Source organism: Tetrao urogallus (assembly GCF_951394365.1).
Source record: "Tetrao urogallus genome assembly, chromosome: 18".
NCBI classification, from domain to species: Eukaryota; Metazoa; Chordata; class Aves; order Galliformes; family Phasianidae; genus Tetrao; species Tetrao urogallus.
Genome location: NC_136831.1, coordinates 1,215,716 through 1,232,590, shown reverse-complemented (window position 1 = coordinate 1,232,590; position 16,875 = coordinate 1,215,716).

The window sequence follows — 16,875 nt, the reverse complement described above, 5'->3', positions numbered from 1 at the left end:
AGACATTGAAAATCACAAGTTTTAAGAGTCGTACTGGTTGCAAGGAAGTTAAATCAGAGACCTGGCACTAATTTCAAGCCACAAACAGCAATCACAAAACACAGAAACCAACAAAAAGTCACAGAACAGAAAGCAATGAATGCAATTGGGGGGGAGGGGGTGGGGGGGGTGATGTTTAAAAATTGCTTGTGTTTTCTCAGGTTTTAAGAAATGCAGTTCAGATGCTGAAAGATTCTGAGCATATCTGATGAGATGCTGCTTGGCCACAGACACGTGGCTGAGGGCAGCAGATTCTCCATGAGGAAAACTTGAAAGATTAGGACTGGACGTGACAAAGTTCCCCTATGGGGGATCCCCTCCCCAAACCAAGATCTGCTAACTTTGCCATCAAGTTTGTTTCTACAATCTTCTCCAAAGACAGATTTACTGCATTTCTAAGCATCTGTTGAAAGACAAGAGAGACCACTGGAAAAATCATTCTGGCAAGTAAAGGTCAGACCCACATGTAGCAGAACCCCAGCACAAGTGAGAGCAATGCTTCAGCAGTCTGAGTCCTCACTTTGCTCTGGCCATGCCTCAGCTATTGAGATCTGCTTTGCACTCAGATTATCCCCATTAAGAGAGAAGTGCTGTTCAGTTTTATCCCCTTAAACGTCAGAAAGAACAAGGATCAAGTTCCTGGTTTGCCAGATTTTCATTTTAGCAATTCATTGAGCATCTCACTGCCCCAGTTTTATGGAAATCAAGTTGGGATTTCTCTGACTCGTGAACACAATCAAGACTTAGAGCTATTCATCTTAATTCAGTTTTGACATGGATGGGAATTGCCCATTCCACTCCACTGCTGTCAACAGATCGCAGCCACTTACACTCACGCAGGGATCTGCCCTCTGGTACAGCCACAGATTCCTGGAATTCTTCAGCAGTGTGAAATGAACTAAAATACGAATTATTTCACATCATAATGTATGTGCTCATCAGTATAAAAGGCCATTATCAGAAAAGCCACAGACCATGATGTGGGCTGCAGTACGTGTCAGTGTGGTGGTAATTCTGTCATGATTGTTCTATTAAGTGCACATTAGCATCAGCCAGCTTAGCCTTACAGTCAACCAGCAGGGGGAAAGGCGAGAATATAGCAACAATGAACACATCCTATAGGCATCTTGTCACCCTTAATGAGCTGCAATTAGCAAAACTGCCTTTACTAGCTTCACAAGTGACAGAACAAGACTACCTAGATGTATTACTTTTCAAACACCGTCATCACCACATGGCAGCCTCTTATTTTATACCACTTATGAGCAAAATAGCCTTTGGCCCATGCTGGGGAGCACGTGGCTGTAAGGCTTTGTACTCTTCCTGCATCTCTTTACAACTTCACAAACAATCTCTATTACAAGAGCTTCAAAATTGGGCCCATTTTATTTCCCAAACAAAATTAGCCTGAAAAAATCCTCTATAAAAATAAAGAATTCTATGTGGCATCTTCAGTTAGGATTCCATTTCCAACTTTGATAGATTCACTTTATGACATCTACAGACAACACTAGAAACCCTCATTTTCATCAAGTGCCATCTTAATGTAGATGGTACCTCGTATGACATAGTAGTTATCCCAGGAGTAGAAAAATGACCCTGAATCTGCAGAGCTGTCCATACAGAACTGCCAGAGCAGCTTACACTTCTTTTGGGCTGCAATGGCACCGTCAGCCCACAACTGGTATAGATTCACCTGTCATTTTTCTAGCAGGTTTGCATGCTAATTTACGTTATTGATTGCGCAGAGCACTGAGGTGTGTAAGGGTTAGCTTTGAAAATGAAATCTATTGAAAATATTTTGGCAATACCTGTCACTTTTTAAGTTCACATTGTAGTGCCCACAGCTTTTGCTGATAGTATTGATCATTCTCTGTTAGGTTCTGCAATGACTTATTCTTACAGGTGTCTCAGAGCCATAAAATAGGACATTACAGTCACATCCCACTGAGCTGCTTCACAAAGTCTGCCTTCTAATTCTGCTCAGCAGGAGTTACGGAGCTCAGGTAACTCCTCATGTAAATGCCATCCTCTATTCTTTATTTATTTCCAAATGTGTTTTAATTAAACATTAAGGTGTGAAAAAAACATCAAGAGCGCCTCTTCGTAGAAACCTGAACACAGCTGTGATTAAACTGACAGCTTTTTTTATTTCTTTAAAACTGAGAGCTGAAGCAGCAATGAGCACAGGTACATCCTGTGCAGCTTTCCACTGCTTTCCAGCAGGAAATAGACCAAGCAAGAGGACCAGAAGTCAGCAGCTGAGATGGGCAGAAGCTGCTGGTGGCTCATTCTCCAGAAATGAAAGGTTAATAGAAATTCCATGAAATATCTTGCATTTGTCTATGCTTTAAGACAAATACAACCCGTTTGCTATTCAAGCCTTCCAGCAGCCTGAAACGACTGAGATAAAAATGCACACAAGCATCAGAAAGACATTAATTTTAAAATTACTGAGAAGAGGCAGGTTTGAAGAACAGCATTATCTGATTGCCGGTAGCTGAAGAAAAGGAATATTTACCCCGGACTCCTGCTTGCTGTTACCGGTGGGAGGAGCCGGGCAGCATTCACCAAAGCCTCCCAGCTTCATCAGCACTGAGACCACGAGAAGGTGAAGGTGACACAGGCAGAGCTCTGGCAGCAGCCACACATCTGAGCCCGCACCCAGGGCTGCTGCACGCTGCTCTGCCCAGCTTTCAGTCCCACCCCACAGCCTTGCACTAATTCACACCGTTTTTCACATGACTCCCATCTTCACTCCTCTAACCACGAACATGAAACCAAAAGCAGCCTCCCATCTGTCACTTGTGTTTCCTATATGCAAACGAGGACAGCATAGGTTGGATAAAGACATGCTGAAATTATCAAGTCCTGTTGCATTTCGCTTTAGTTTTACCAATTACTTCTAAATTATGAAACTCCCAAGATGAGATGTACTCCAATACATCTATTAATACTACCTGCATGGGAGGCAGAGGTATTAACAGCGATTAACTGCTGATTGTTCTGCCTATCGTGCCCATTTTGTTAACATGCCAAAACAACTGGCCTTATTAAAGCTTGTTTTTGAATCTCTAACTTCAGTCAGTAGATCAATATATTGTATTTTCCTAGGATCAAGGAGTCTGCAAATAGCATCATAAGATTCTCTTGCAAGCAGACTAAATGTAAATAAGCTTCTAAAGCAGACTATCAATTAAAGATATGAAAAAGCCCTTTATTAGCTCTCAGTTTTAATATCGTGCATTTGGCTGGAATCCTAACAAGGAAGATGATCAGCAGCTCAGTTTAACTAACCCAAATACCATCCTCCTGCCACCACGCTCCCCCAAAGTAAAGCAAACATTCTTGTAGGTTGATCAAAGGAAATAGCGTTCAAAAACACAGCTTTGATAATCAGAAATGAATTAATGTTAGTACAGTGCTTTAGGAAGCATCCCACAAATACTCTTAAAAAAACATTAAAAAAATCAGTTGAGCCCTGTTCATGTTCGATGAGCAGGGATCTTTGCATTTAAAATCACTACCACTCATTCCAACATGAACAACTGTAATTAAAAAGGTGTTAAGAACAATCACGATCTGGTTCAAAATTAAATCCATCTTCATACCATGGTTGAGGATTGTAAATTAAACACAAGACTTAACACCTGTAAGATCTGCACTAGCACTCATGTCTTGATTCATTTAAGCTGAGGATTTCATTTAGTGAAAGTTGATGAGAAATACCATGAAATCCCCTTCACCAGATACACTTTCTGTAGTTGAGATGCAAAATGTAGATGGATGCAAAACAGGGGAATGGGAAAGACATTTATTGAATTATAGGCAGCTAGGAAAATCATGATATGATGCTTTCTTTCAAGTCTGCTCTATAGTTGTGTATCTCTGGGGAGTACCCTGATCTTCAGAGCTCACTAGCCAGATCAATTAAGACTCCACAAACATTCCTCTGAAAAAGAGCCTGCCTCCCCAGTAAACATCTGCTCCAATCTGATTGCATTTGCATGCAAAGGAGGAGGAAAGAAACAGGAGAACGCCCATGTTTGATACGTGTACAGTTTTGAGTTTTAAAAATCCCAGCATAAAAGGAGGTAGCTCCGTAAAGAATTGCAGCAGTGGGAAACAAGTGGATGTACAAAACCTTTTATCACTGCATAGCTAGTTAACACAGAGGCCTCAGGCTAGGGCACTATTACTCCAGTTGTTCAAAAATGGACGTACAAAATAAGATCTCCATTGCATATTTGAACAGGGTTGAGGGCTGCACCAGGTTTATGATTCTGTGTTTTTGTTTATATGCACCTTCACATTGCACTGAAGCATGTTTTCTGGTCCAAGAAAACCAAGAAAAGCCTAGTTTGCATAATGTAAATGTAAAGAAATTTGGACGGCAACAAAAACAATAGTTAATTTATCAGGCTTAAATCTCATTTCTTTAGATTCCCTTTGAGAAATAAGTTGCAGTGATATTTTGAACAGGATATGTTGAGCAGATTTGCAAAACAAAGAGCACTGATCATTCCTCACTAGCTTTCTGTATCCCCATTAAGACACACACATCCAGGCATGCTCATTTTTTACCCATAGCACCAAACGTGAATCTCATCACTTGAAATACTGGGGCTAAGAAGTTTTCAGTCCGAGTTGTGCACAAACCACTGAGCACTGTTCATGTCCCACTTCTTTGGCATTTCCAAATTACAGCAAGGAACTGCAAATGAAACCCAGGGAAGGAGTTGGTATCACTGCTCTAAGAGCCAGGGCCCTGAAGATGGCATTTCTGTTTTTGTATCTGTTTGTACAGATAAGCACAGGCAGGTTGCTTCTTTGCTGTACTCACATGTCTATGCTGAAGAATATGCACTATCAGCCACAAGAAAAAAAAAAAAATCACAAAGTCTGGTAGACTTTTTTTTTTTCTTCCTCCTCACACTCACATATAATAATGAAGGAGGAAAGAGACTGTCAAATGCAATAGGATAAAGGGAAAAACAGCTTTACATTTCAATTACTTTTATATATCATTAGGTCTGCTTAGCAAACGTCTCCCTGCAACTTCAGGAAGCCGTTTAAATCATTCCCTTCCAAGAGCACTAATTCAGACTCTCCTGCAGCCAGGTATCCCCAGTGTGACTATCTTTGCATTAAGCCACTGAAACTGAGCGCTGAATATAGAGCAGCTAAGCTAAAAATTTATTGCTACATGACGGGATTTCCTGTTAAAAATGAAGAGGCTTGTTTCTCTCTTTTGTGATCCAACTGAGCACTGGGACCTTTCAGCCAGGTGATTAACATATGAGTATAAATCTGTTTCTTGCCAGTCGGTTTCACTCCTGATCCCTGTGACACAACGTAATGATTGGGAAATTTCAGAATAAAAGTGTCAGTCAGTTCAAACAATTTTAAAGATTTACAGAACAATAAGGAAATCTAAAGTGTTGGAATATCAATGTCAAGGTGTTCTGATTGCACAAACATTATTAAAAACAGTAGATGCAAAGTTCTTTTACGCAACACAACATTTTGCCTTTGAAAAGATTTATGTGAGGGCTGAGACTCTCATACAAGCAAGACCAAAAGGTCTTGCTATAAAAATGTCAGCTGCCCTCTAATAACAACCCACTGTCTGAAATACCCCACCTTTGGGAACAACAGAACTGAACAGAAGGCACTGAGTATTGGCCTTCGTCGATTTTGAATGGGATGAGGGGAGATGCAGCACCTCTCCCACAGCGCTTCAGTTCCACCAAATTACCTGATCTCCTTGGTGACCCACATGAACAGTCACGCTCAACTCCTTTGACAACGGCATCAGAAGCCATATGACTGTATTTTCATCCATGTTGCAGTTAATCAAGAGAAATGAAGATGGCCATTAGGTTAATTATGAGAACAAGGCTCACTGATGGTAATAAGCAAAATACCGTGGCAGCTGCTGGCATGGAAGATCTGCAATTATTTAAACCATCCTAAGCTGTAGTAAGAGTAAAGTTTGCTCTGGTAAAGCACATAACCCACAGACAGCAATCTTGACCTCAGTACTCACATGCTCAATGCCAACCTCTGGTCTGAAAGGAATTCTTCAAAGAGCATGAACAACATCCCTGCTCTGCAAACCTCTGCACAGCTTGGAGACACCTCCATTACATTTCACATTCAAAGCGTATCATCCAGTGTTACCTCAAGGAAGTAGAAGTTGCCTAATTTACCGTGTGCAGCTCAGCTTTGACTCAGATTCTATTCTTGATCATTACATTATGCAAACTACTTCATAAAGCTCCATAATCCCCTTAAAGCAGCCCACACTGTATTAAAAATTAAAAATGACTATTGTTTCCATTATCCTTTTAATTGGATGATGGCATGACTAATGTACAATATGAAAGTCAACTATTTAATCACACAGAATCATCCTGGTTTACATTTTATTCATGTTGGGTTTTTCTACATCCCAATGTCAAACTGTCAATTAACAAAACGTGTAGCTTTCCACTTCTCAGGCATTACCTCTGGTTCAGTAAGATATCAGTTAAAACACACCACTCAAATGTGGTGTACAAATAACTAATTGCACACCCAACATTTGGTGTTCGAGATGTTTAGCATCTGATGGTGACAATTTGAGAGCAGGAACACTCAGACGCTCGCCCTGTAACAAGGCTCATTGCATGGGCATCAGCTGCAGCATTCCCAGGAACCCAGGGAACTCCATTCTGCTTGCCTACATGAGGATGAAGGAAGGAAAGACTATGCTATGATATCCCATTCAGTAACACACAAGAGCATCTTACTGCAACTCAGTGAGCTGATTCCTATGCTAAATTGAACATCATATACATCTGCAGAGGAAAAAAAAGCATGAAAAATCCGTCTAGCATTACCACTGTTCACAAGAAATTCTTCCTAGCTGAAGCAAAACCCCACCCAACATGACACTGATCATGTAAAGATCCCATCTGATATTTTACACTATTTACATGATTGACTACATGAAGTTATTTGGTTAAAGAACTACCAATGCATTATAGCAGCCTGCATTGAAGCATTAACAAAACATCCAAGCTGAAGGTACACAGGCAGTTCTTTGGGAGTTTCCAATGTAGAGGCTTAACAATAAGTTCTTAATTAATGAACAAGTGTCTTAGCATCATTTTCAGAAGCAACTCACCAGAACTACTCTAATTTTTAAATAATTCTTAATAAATGCTGGTTTACTAATCATTTTATAGAAACAGTTTTAGGACTTTTACTGTTTCTGATGAATTTCCTGTTCCTTGCAAAATTAAAACAAAAACATAAAAGCATTAAAGTTGCTGAAAAGTTGTATATTGACACAACAGATTTCTCCATTTAGGCTTCAGAACTGCAGGGCATTTTTAATCTTTGTTCTAAATGTAAAAGGTCAGTATCTAAACGAAATGCTTTGATTAACCTGGTGTGTGCTGGTTTTGGATTCAGTTCACAGATCATTCAAAGGTTTGGAATTTAATCCCTGCTCTGAGAAAAGAAATATTTTCAGAAAGCTTAGATATTCATTAGACAGAAAAGCTCTCATTGCTCATTCCAGTCCCAGCCCATCTTCATATTCACCCCTTAAAGAACCACTTGACTATTTTCCTCACAGTGAAATATTCATGCATTGCAAATTATGCAAAGGAATTAGTTTAAACAATGTTTCAAAGTTACTATAAAATATGGAAAATCATTTGAATGAGGGAGAGATTGCCAAAACTGCAGAGGGCTCATTTCTTCAGAGGCCAATATGTGAAATATCTGCAACACTCTTGTATTTAATAAGAGAGCATCAAGTTTCAGATAATAGTACAGTTTGGTGTAAGGAGGAGGTAATACTTCTCCTAATAAAGGAAAAATATATTACATGCAATTTGAATTGTAAAGCCATTAGAGAGAGCAGTAGAAATTAATGCCTACACACACTTCCGATGGTGATAGAAGTGACTAGGAATTAACTGAACTGTACAATTCCAGAGCAGTCAGTTTTCTCCTTAATTAAATAGCTGCCACCTACAAAACAGACCTTTCATGTCAGATGTTTAGATTTGAAATGTAATTTGGAAAAAACAAGGAGAAAACCAAAACATGCTATTGAGAAAATAAGACTGTTGGAGGCCAGAAATGCCAACAATCTCCAGTATTTGCACTAAAAAAGAACAACAAACAAACCAACCAGTTTCTAGCATTAGAAGAGGCCAAGTGTATTAGAACCCTGCAGTCCATCACAAAGAGAAATAAAGTTTAGACATCACCAGGTCTAAAATAATGAAACCTTTGGTCTAGAAATATACAATAAACTTTTCTAGAGGCTGTGCTGTGAGAGTTTTTTCTGTTTGGCATTTTTCTGACTTTTGTTAGCTTTTGGCAATAACTGCAGTGTGGCACACACGGTTTTTAAAGGCTTTGTATAGTAATATAAGAATTGCCCTGTGAAGAAGTTTATCTCACATATGTAAGATCAAGTAAAATCTTCCAACAGCGCTTGCAGAAGTTCTGACAGGACACTGTAGTCACGCTGGAAGTTGCAGGCTGCTTCCAAGAGTCACTGACAACTCCGACTGCAAGGCCCTGCCACGCGAGCAGGCAGAGCTTCCCACTGCACAGAGCTGAACAACCAGCTGCTTCCCACTGCCAGCTTCCCATTCTGCCCTATGCTCTGAGCAGACTGGGGAAAGAAATTTTCTTGCACTTCTGTCCACATTCACTCGCTTCCTCCTCCATCTGGCATACTCCCTGCTCTCCATGTTCCCCATCTACTGCTTTGATCAGCTGCCCTAAATGGGGGGAAAAAAATAATTGAGCTTTTGTACAGACAGCTGCTGAGCAAACCCCAGCAATGCGCTCACTGACAGAAAGGTAAGGCAACTTCCCCAAAGCATTTTAAAAAAATCTGGAACGAAGTTTCTGTGCTGAGAGCAAGGAGCTTGGGTGGATATTGATGCAGTGCTAGAAGGAATGAAAGCTTTCACTGACTCTCAAACAAACGACTGTCAGCATCATCGCAGCATGAAATAATCTACCCTTCTTTCCTCCTATTTTCTCTTTCAGGAAGGCAGCCTTCAGCAAACTGTAAGTACCTCTGGTATACAGTTTGTTTGCTCATTTAGTTTTATAGGTATGGAGCTTTTTAGGATTCTAATGTGTTTTGTAGACGCAATAAATCTAAATAAGTATTCATAAACTCTTCTATTACTCCAGCATTACTTTCTTCTACGTGCCTGCATGATCTCCACCAGAATCATTTCACCTTAATTAGAATCTTTTGTACAACGCTACCACATGGTGTTGGTTAAAAACCTGCATATATCATTGATTCCTCCCTTCCAAAAGGCAAAGAATAAAATCAGTGTGGCATCGCCCATGGTAGGAGCACAGGTGGCTCAAAGCTGCATGTGGCTGAAACAGCTTTTCTCAGAAGTTTCAGGAGCTTTTTCAGTTTAACCATAGAAACAAACAGAGCTTCAAGTTTCAGACGCTGTTCAATAGGTTTTAAATTGCTCTTGACATAACAAAAACAAAAAGTGTCTTTAATTTTAAAAAAGTACAATATACTCCACAGAAGTTTTCCTTTCTTTGCTTCTTGAATTGCAGTCTGTTGAAACGAATAACTGAACTGTTTTCAGCAAGATTTTCAGTAAGGAAAGATTAACATAGAACAAGATGCACAGTTACATAGAAACAGACCAAAAACGTACTTGGATTTTGGAAAACAAGCACAGAAATCAAGTCTCCATCTGCATGAAAAATACATGCAAGATTTTAAAAGAAAAAACTCAATTTTCCTTTTTAATATAAAATATGATGACAAACAAACAAAACTGGTGACATTTTAACGTGTATCAACAGACAGTACCAGCAACTCCTGGTTCACACCTCAGCCTTGAGGGCTCCTGTACAGTGCTGCCCTGGAGCTCCTTAATGTGACACTATGTAAGCCGCCTGCTGGGAACGGCATCTGACCTGCAGGAGAGGGCTGCAAAGCTACCAACTATCTCATCATAGCAGGATAAAATGGAATTCACGTGGCTCAGGTTTGCCTTCACCCAGGATGTTCACTGTGAACCTGCCAGGTTATTTTGGGTTGGTTCTCAGGTTTTGCATAAACTGTTCTGTGCTGTGTTTATCTCCCTCTTCTTCCTTAGCCCCAGGCAGAGGCTGCTACTGTATGTGTCTCAGCACTGTTGCTTCTCTGGGATTATCCAAGGAACCTAACACACAGCAAACATTTTTGCATGTGTAAAGTGTTTTTTATCCTGCTCACCTTCAATAAATCCATTGGTCTGCCTTGCATCCTTTCAGCCTGCTAGGTTTCTAGACGTAGATCCATTCAAAGAGTTGTTCATTTTCAGAGCTGAGGAGGGATCTCATTTCTTTATGCCTCCTTCTAAAAGTTTTATTTCTCCGGCAATTCTCAGCACTCTACCACATAAAGCACCAGGAGAACATGAAAGCAAGTAAGTGTGAAACGGCAGCTTCCATACCTGCTTCTATGTATAATTCTTGTGAACACCATTAACTGAAACACAAAGTTTCTTGGAACATACTCACACTAAGGGAGTTCTATTTCTAATAGAGAAGAAGGAAAGGAGAAACAGCACCCACTTCTTAGACTGATATTTTCTAAAGGTGCTTTTCCATAACTGAAGACAGAGGAATTCCTTTGAAAATAGCAGTTCTTGAAATTAACGTTTGAGTTTTCAGAACAATAAGATTTAATTTGCCTATTGATTTACCAAGTCAAATAATGTTAAGTCTAATAAGTCTAATAGAGTCATATTGGGAGGGCCAGTCACAGAATCTATCTTGCTAGGCACCCAGGCTACTGAAACACTCCTGCCCTGAAAACCTTCTATTTTGGAAAGAAAAGATAGATTACACAAGATGATTCCAAGAAGCATCAGCTCTTTTTCTCAGGTGCAGGGAAGAGTTACTAAAGATCACAAAGGGGAAAAAAACAGAAAAGGCACTTTTCATAGAAAAGTGAAACAAGCACTACAGGGTAAAAAAAATTAAAAATAAAAATAAGGGAACACTTGAACAGTCAGAACAGGGCCTTTTCCTTCATTTAGCATGTTTCAGAGCAACATCTTGGCTGCCTTCCCTAATGATCTTCAGTTGCCCAAGTATTCCTTCCTCTCAAAGGACAGGGATTCCTCCTACCTTCCCAGTCACAATTCAGAGCAAATAATTAAATAAAGCACACATGTTACATGAATCAAAGGGATCCTTCTCCCCCAGCAGATCCATAATGTTGCACAGCTAACACCTTTTCACTCCGAAGGTACACGTGCTCGCAGGCAGGTGAGGTCTTGGCAAGTTGCTAATGCAGTAAATTATACAATGGAAAAAAAATGTGGGTGATGACATCCACGTCCAGCATCAGGCACATAAAGCAAAGGCAAACAGTTCAGTTTCTCAAACACTTTCAGCTCCACAAAGAAACTGTGGAAAGATTAAATTTCTTTTTTAATCCTCTTATAGTTGTGTCATGTGAACATTCCACTCCCAGAAGTACAATTCTCTTAAGAGAAATAGATGCACCTACTGCCTGACCACCGCTCCTCAGCCTCACTTCTCTACATGTCAACCTTACACCATCCCTAGTCCTTCTTGTTGCTCTGTTGGGTGAAGAGGTGCGTCTGGAGTGAACTAGATCTTATTTCTCTGGATTGACTCAGTATGGAGTCAAGGAAATCATTCCCTGTTCAAGATCTTTGCAGCCCATAAATTAGAGAGGACAAAGTTTAAGGCTTAAATAATCACACTCCTCCAAAGCACAAAAGAAGAGCCACACAACCTGCAGCAGTCATAGCTTTTGACTTGGCTTCTGTTATAATGGTGACAGCAAGGCTGCTACCTGCTGCAGCTGGAACAGCTCAGCTGCCCTTGCCTCCCCACGCCACTGCCAGTGGTCTGTTCCCAGTGCACAATGGCAGTTGCTGTGCTCACCCTCCCATGGCTCCTATCAAATGGCAGCAGGTTGTGTGCTGTAAGCAAGCAGAGCCAATTGTTCAGAAGAAACACGGCTTACAGCAAAGTTTCTGCCCAGCTAAAGAAGCTGATTTTACTATGCAAATGGTAATTGCAGCAATCTTTAAAGACTAGTTGTTGACAAGCTTTAGGCAAGGTAAGAACAGACAGAGGAAAGCAATTAATTTATTATTTTCCCTGTAAAAAACAGTGTATAGATAATGGCCCATTGTAAGCATGAATAATACTGGAGCTGCAAGCAACAGGATGCAATTTGAACATTCTATAGCCTTTTTTAATCAATCTTATTGATGTTCATCATATCCATAAAGCTCAAAAGAATGGGTTTACAAAACTTAAGGAAAATATAAGATCTCATTTTGAGCCTTTCAGTTTCTTCATTATGTGGCCATAATGTCATCAGTGTAATATATTTCACCCTTTTGCCTCTGTTTTACCACTCATTTTTTGATTCTGCTATGATTATATCTGGTTCTTTGAAGCAAGAGGTGAGTTATGAATAGTGCTTAACTCCACTACAACACCCAGGAGGTGAGCACAACTTGCTGGAAGAAAACTACCTCCAGATATCACTGAATCACAGAAGCACCAAGGTTGGAAAAGATCTTCGAGATCATCCAGCCCAACCATCCACCTATCACCAATAGTTTTCACTAAACCACGTCCCTCAACACAAAACCCAAATGTTCCTTGAACACCTCCAGGGTCGTTGACTCCATCACCTTCCTGGGCAGCCCATTCCAGTGCCTGAGATAGGATTAGACGTAGAACTGGGAAGTCAACACTAACCAGATGTTTTACCAACTGACACTGTCCTAGAGGAGCTACAGGACTTAACGGTGGGATACGGAGGAGAGGCTGGGGCTAGCAGAAACCCCTTAGAAGATCTGTATGGGTTTGCAAGACAACAGGCCAAGGATTAGCTAGTTTACCAATAGTTCACACTCTATTAAAATCTGCAGTAGAAAGTGAGACAACTGAATTATCTTCAGGAAAGAGAGGTCAAAACATGTATCTGTAGAACTAAAATATTTGGATCTGATGGACAGAGCTATCAAAGAGTGGCACACCTGTTCCTGTACCAGCATCAGAGGCCTGCTGACAAGCACTGCAAGATAAAGCTTATTTATTCGACTCCTCCACAGAAGATGTGTACTGTTGTGGTCTGAGAAGTCTAGGACAGATCAGCCAGATGTAACAGACAGGACACCTCACCTGTCATACCAAAACAAAAGACCCTGTGAGGAAGGAGGGGGAAAAACAAATAATTAAGGCTACTTCCAGGATGGGGTAAGAAAAGAATTCTCCAGTTCTCTTATGTAAGTTAGTAGACTTGAAAAAAGACATCTTCTGCTCCCAAGTTGATCAGCGTCATAGTAGAACTTTTAGTTTAGCGCTGGAATGCCTTTAGAAAGTTCTCAGATAAGATTTGATTCAAAACTGGGTGGAATAATAACAAGAAGAGATTCATTATTCATCCTATGATCTTAATGCTACTTTTCTCCTACAAAACCAAAAAGAAAACACTGCTCAAGATCTAAGATTTAATTAAGAAAATGTGTGATTTAAGAACAGAATTGTACTGAATTCTGTCAATTTTATTCATGAACAGAATATCATAACTTCAGATTTTGTCACACACTAACAAAAGGAAATAAACAAGATGAGCATGCACACATAGGGATTTGTTGCTCTGATGTCTGTGGTTTGTTTTTGTTTTACCTAAAAAGTTTATGCTTTTCCTGAAAAGTTTTCAAAGTCATCACTGAGTGTCTGAAATGAAATTATTCACGAGTTGTTTGTTACCACATGCCTGCCCTCAATCTGCCTCATTGCAGTTTGTAATTCCTTGAGGAGAATGACAAAAAAAAAAAAAAAAAAAAAAAAAAACAGAAAAGCAGAAAACAATTGCTTGGAATCTTGCCACTTTCTTATTAAAAATGAGAATCTGCACCCAATGAGTATCTAGTTGCGTGTAGACAAAAAACTGAATACATAATTTCAAGCACAACAGAATGTAAATGTATTCAATTCATCTTTCTTAAGAAGGAAAACAAGCCTAAGGAAAAAGGCTCACAAAACAAGAAGTCCGTGAAGCATTCCCAATGCATCCTGCTATGTTTGCAGTGATGACTTAAAAAAGTGTACATGATGAGAATTAGATTACCATTCCATAATTACTTTGTAGTGGAGTGATGCAAAGGGAAAGATACCACAACAGCATCAGTGCCACCCACAACAGCTGAGCAGCAGCTGCCAGAGCCACCCCTTCCCCCGGGGCCCTGCACCTCAGTCCATATAGCCCCTTACAGAAGGTAGGGATGAACATCTGGGGGAAGGAACTAAGGTAGGAACCATTTCACCCAGCACAGGTGACTATAGACTATATAGAATAGTCATATATAGACATATAGAATATGACTTCCACAAACTGGAAGATATTAAACCCCCTAAATGCACACTTGGATAATTTAGTTAATCCAAATCTTCAGGTTAACAAACTCATGGATTTCTACTTATATGGAGCTACTGAATGTTTAAAATCTTAGAGCGTTGAAGAAATTATTGCAAAATTTGCATCTTTTTCTTTGCTAAGTCAGATTACTTAGTCTACTTTTCCTTAGATAGTGCAGTAAAAAGTGTAGAATCATAGGCTTCCTATATGAGACAATCAACTGTTTTACAAGTTGACCTGCTTTATTCTAGAAGCACACAAGCATAATCCAGTATCTTCAGTGAGACACACACACGAGAACAATATCAGATAGATGCATTTTCAAATCAGTAGGTGACAGAACTAGTGTCTATCATATCCTAACAAGAAGACTGCTATCAACTTCAATGAGCTTTTTGTCCAGCGTTGGTTCATTACAAACCAAGCCTTTTCTTTGCCCCCAGGAACGCAAATATTCGCTAATGTTTGGCTACCTGTTGTCTGTAGTAAGTAGCCAGGTATGCCCTTGGGGACAGCACAGCATTCAAGGCTGTGATGCATCCGCACACTCCTAACTAGGAAGGAAAACTTACAGTGACCAAAGTTAAAACAACTGCTACCACTTTCTGCCATCATCTGTAATATGGTAATGAAACATCCCCCAGACTTCACAGAAACTACTCTAATTTAGTTAAGATACATTACAGCTCCAAAGACATAAGTATTCAACATGTGTTTTCAAGATACCCTCCTCCTCATTTTGGGCAAATGTTTGTAAGGTTTTTTGTTGGGATAAAGGTGACTAGCTACAGTTGCCAGGTCATCCTGTGCCACACAGCAATTGTTTCTTTGAGCCCATGTGAGATTTAATTTCCTGTGAACCAAAGCATAATGCACTGTTTGCTTACAGAGGGCTTTATCACCAGCACCCAGCAGTGACTGCTAGGAGAACAGACCCTAACCAGCAAGACAGAGCAACCCCTATGCCAAGAACTCCAGGCAGAGGGCTGGTAACAGCCAGTATCTGCTAAGCAGTCATAGGGTAAGGGCTGCCAACCTTCACCAGTGGTTCCTCACTGTTCTCACTGTCAGGGCCATGAAGATAGCTGGGTCTGTACATGTCACAGTCAGTGTAACCAGGCACAAGATCTCCCTGCTTTCTTCACGACTTCATGCATGCATTAAGTCTGCTCCACAAGTCATACAGGCATAACACATCAGGTACATGGAATGTAAATAGATTATAAGTGCAACTGGATATTTTCCAGGCTGAAATTTGGGTAGAATATGCATTTAATACTCCACACAAAACCCTGTAGTCCAGCTTACTGCAGGGATGGCACTGAAAGAGTGGCTGTGAACAGTGGAGAGCCCATGCTGTTCTACACCATCTCAACTCAATCATCCATTCCCATGAATTTATTTTAATTGTTTTTAGCTTTATTGGATGGTTACATGTATTCATCTGAACAGCATCAAACGCATGAGTAAAACCCACGGCTACAACATTGTCAAAGGCAGCACACGGGACAGAACATGATCTAACCTCTCCTGACAGCTGTGGCTGATTAAATGCTTAACCTCTCCATTTCACTTTCATTCACAGTTGATGCAAAATGAACAGGAGAACCTTTGTAACAAAGCCAGAAGGCAGAATTCATTCCCAGCTACTGCTGAAGAGGGAAGATGGAAGTTTTCACTACCCCTTTTTTTTTTTTTTTTTTTTTTTTAAATATCATGCATCAGCCTTCCACAACCACCAAGAACACCTGTGCTGTCAGCACACCTTAACAAACCCAAACAAAGTGCTCCACTAGAAGAGGCAAGGACAGTCTACATAGAAAGGCCACAATCCTGGGTACAGTCTTAGCTGTTTTCAAGCAGTTATTGCAAGGCATTAACATTTGAGTGACATATTAGAAAAAAAAATATACCACTGCTAGAGCAAATTTTCTATACCTTGCCAGATAAATGCATCAGGTTCTGGCTATTAGCAGCTGCTAAATGCAATAGAGCTGAAAACCACTGCAGTACACAAACAAGGAAATGGTTTATAGCTGGATGGCACACAGACTTAACTAATTGGCCATAAGTCATTTAAGCACAGAAAACACCAGGGCTGTAGAACAGAGTCAGTCTGGAACAATTCTGTAGAACAGAATAGCAACCCTATTATTTCATTAGAATTGCTCTTAAATGAGCCTGCATTCAGTTTCAAGGTCTTGCATTCACAAAGTATTCTGGGAGCCCCAGACATGCTCAGACTTCAGACACTCCATCTCAGATCCTTTATAAGCAGTGATCTAAATTCCACTTGAGTTATTCTTCACAGCATAACTTATAAGGGATCAAAGTATTAAACATATAACAAATACCAGTGTTGATGTACTATA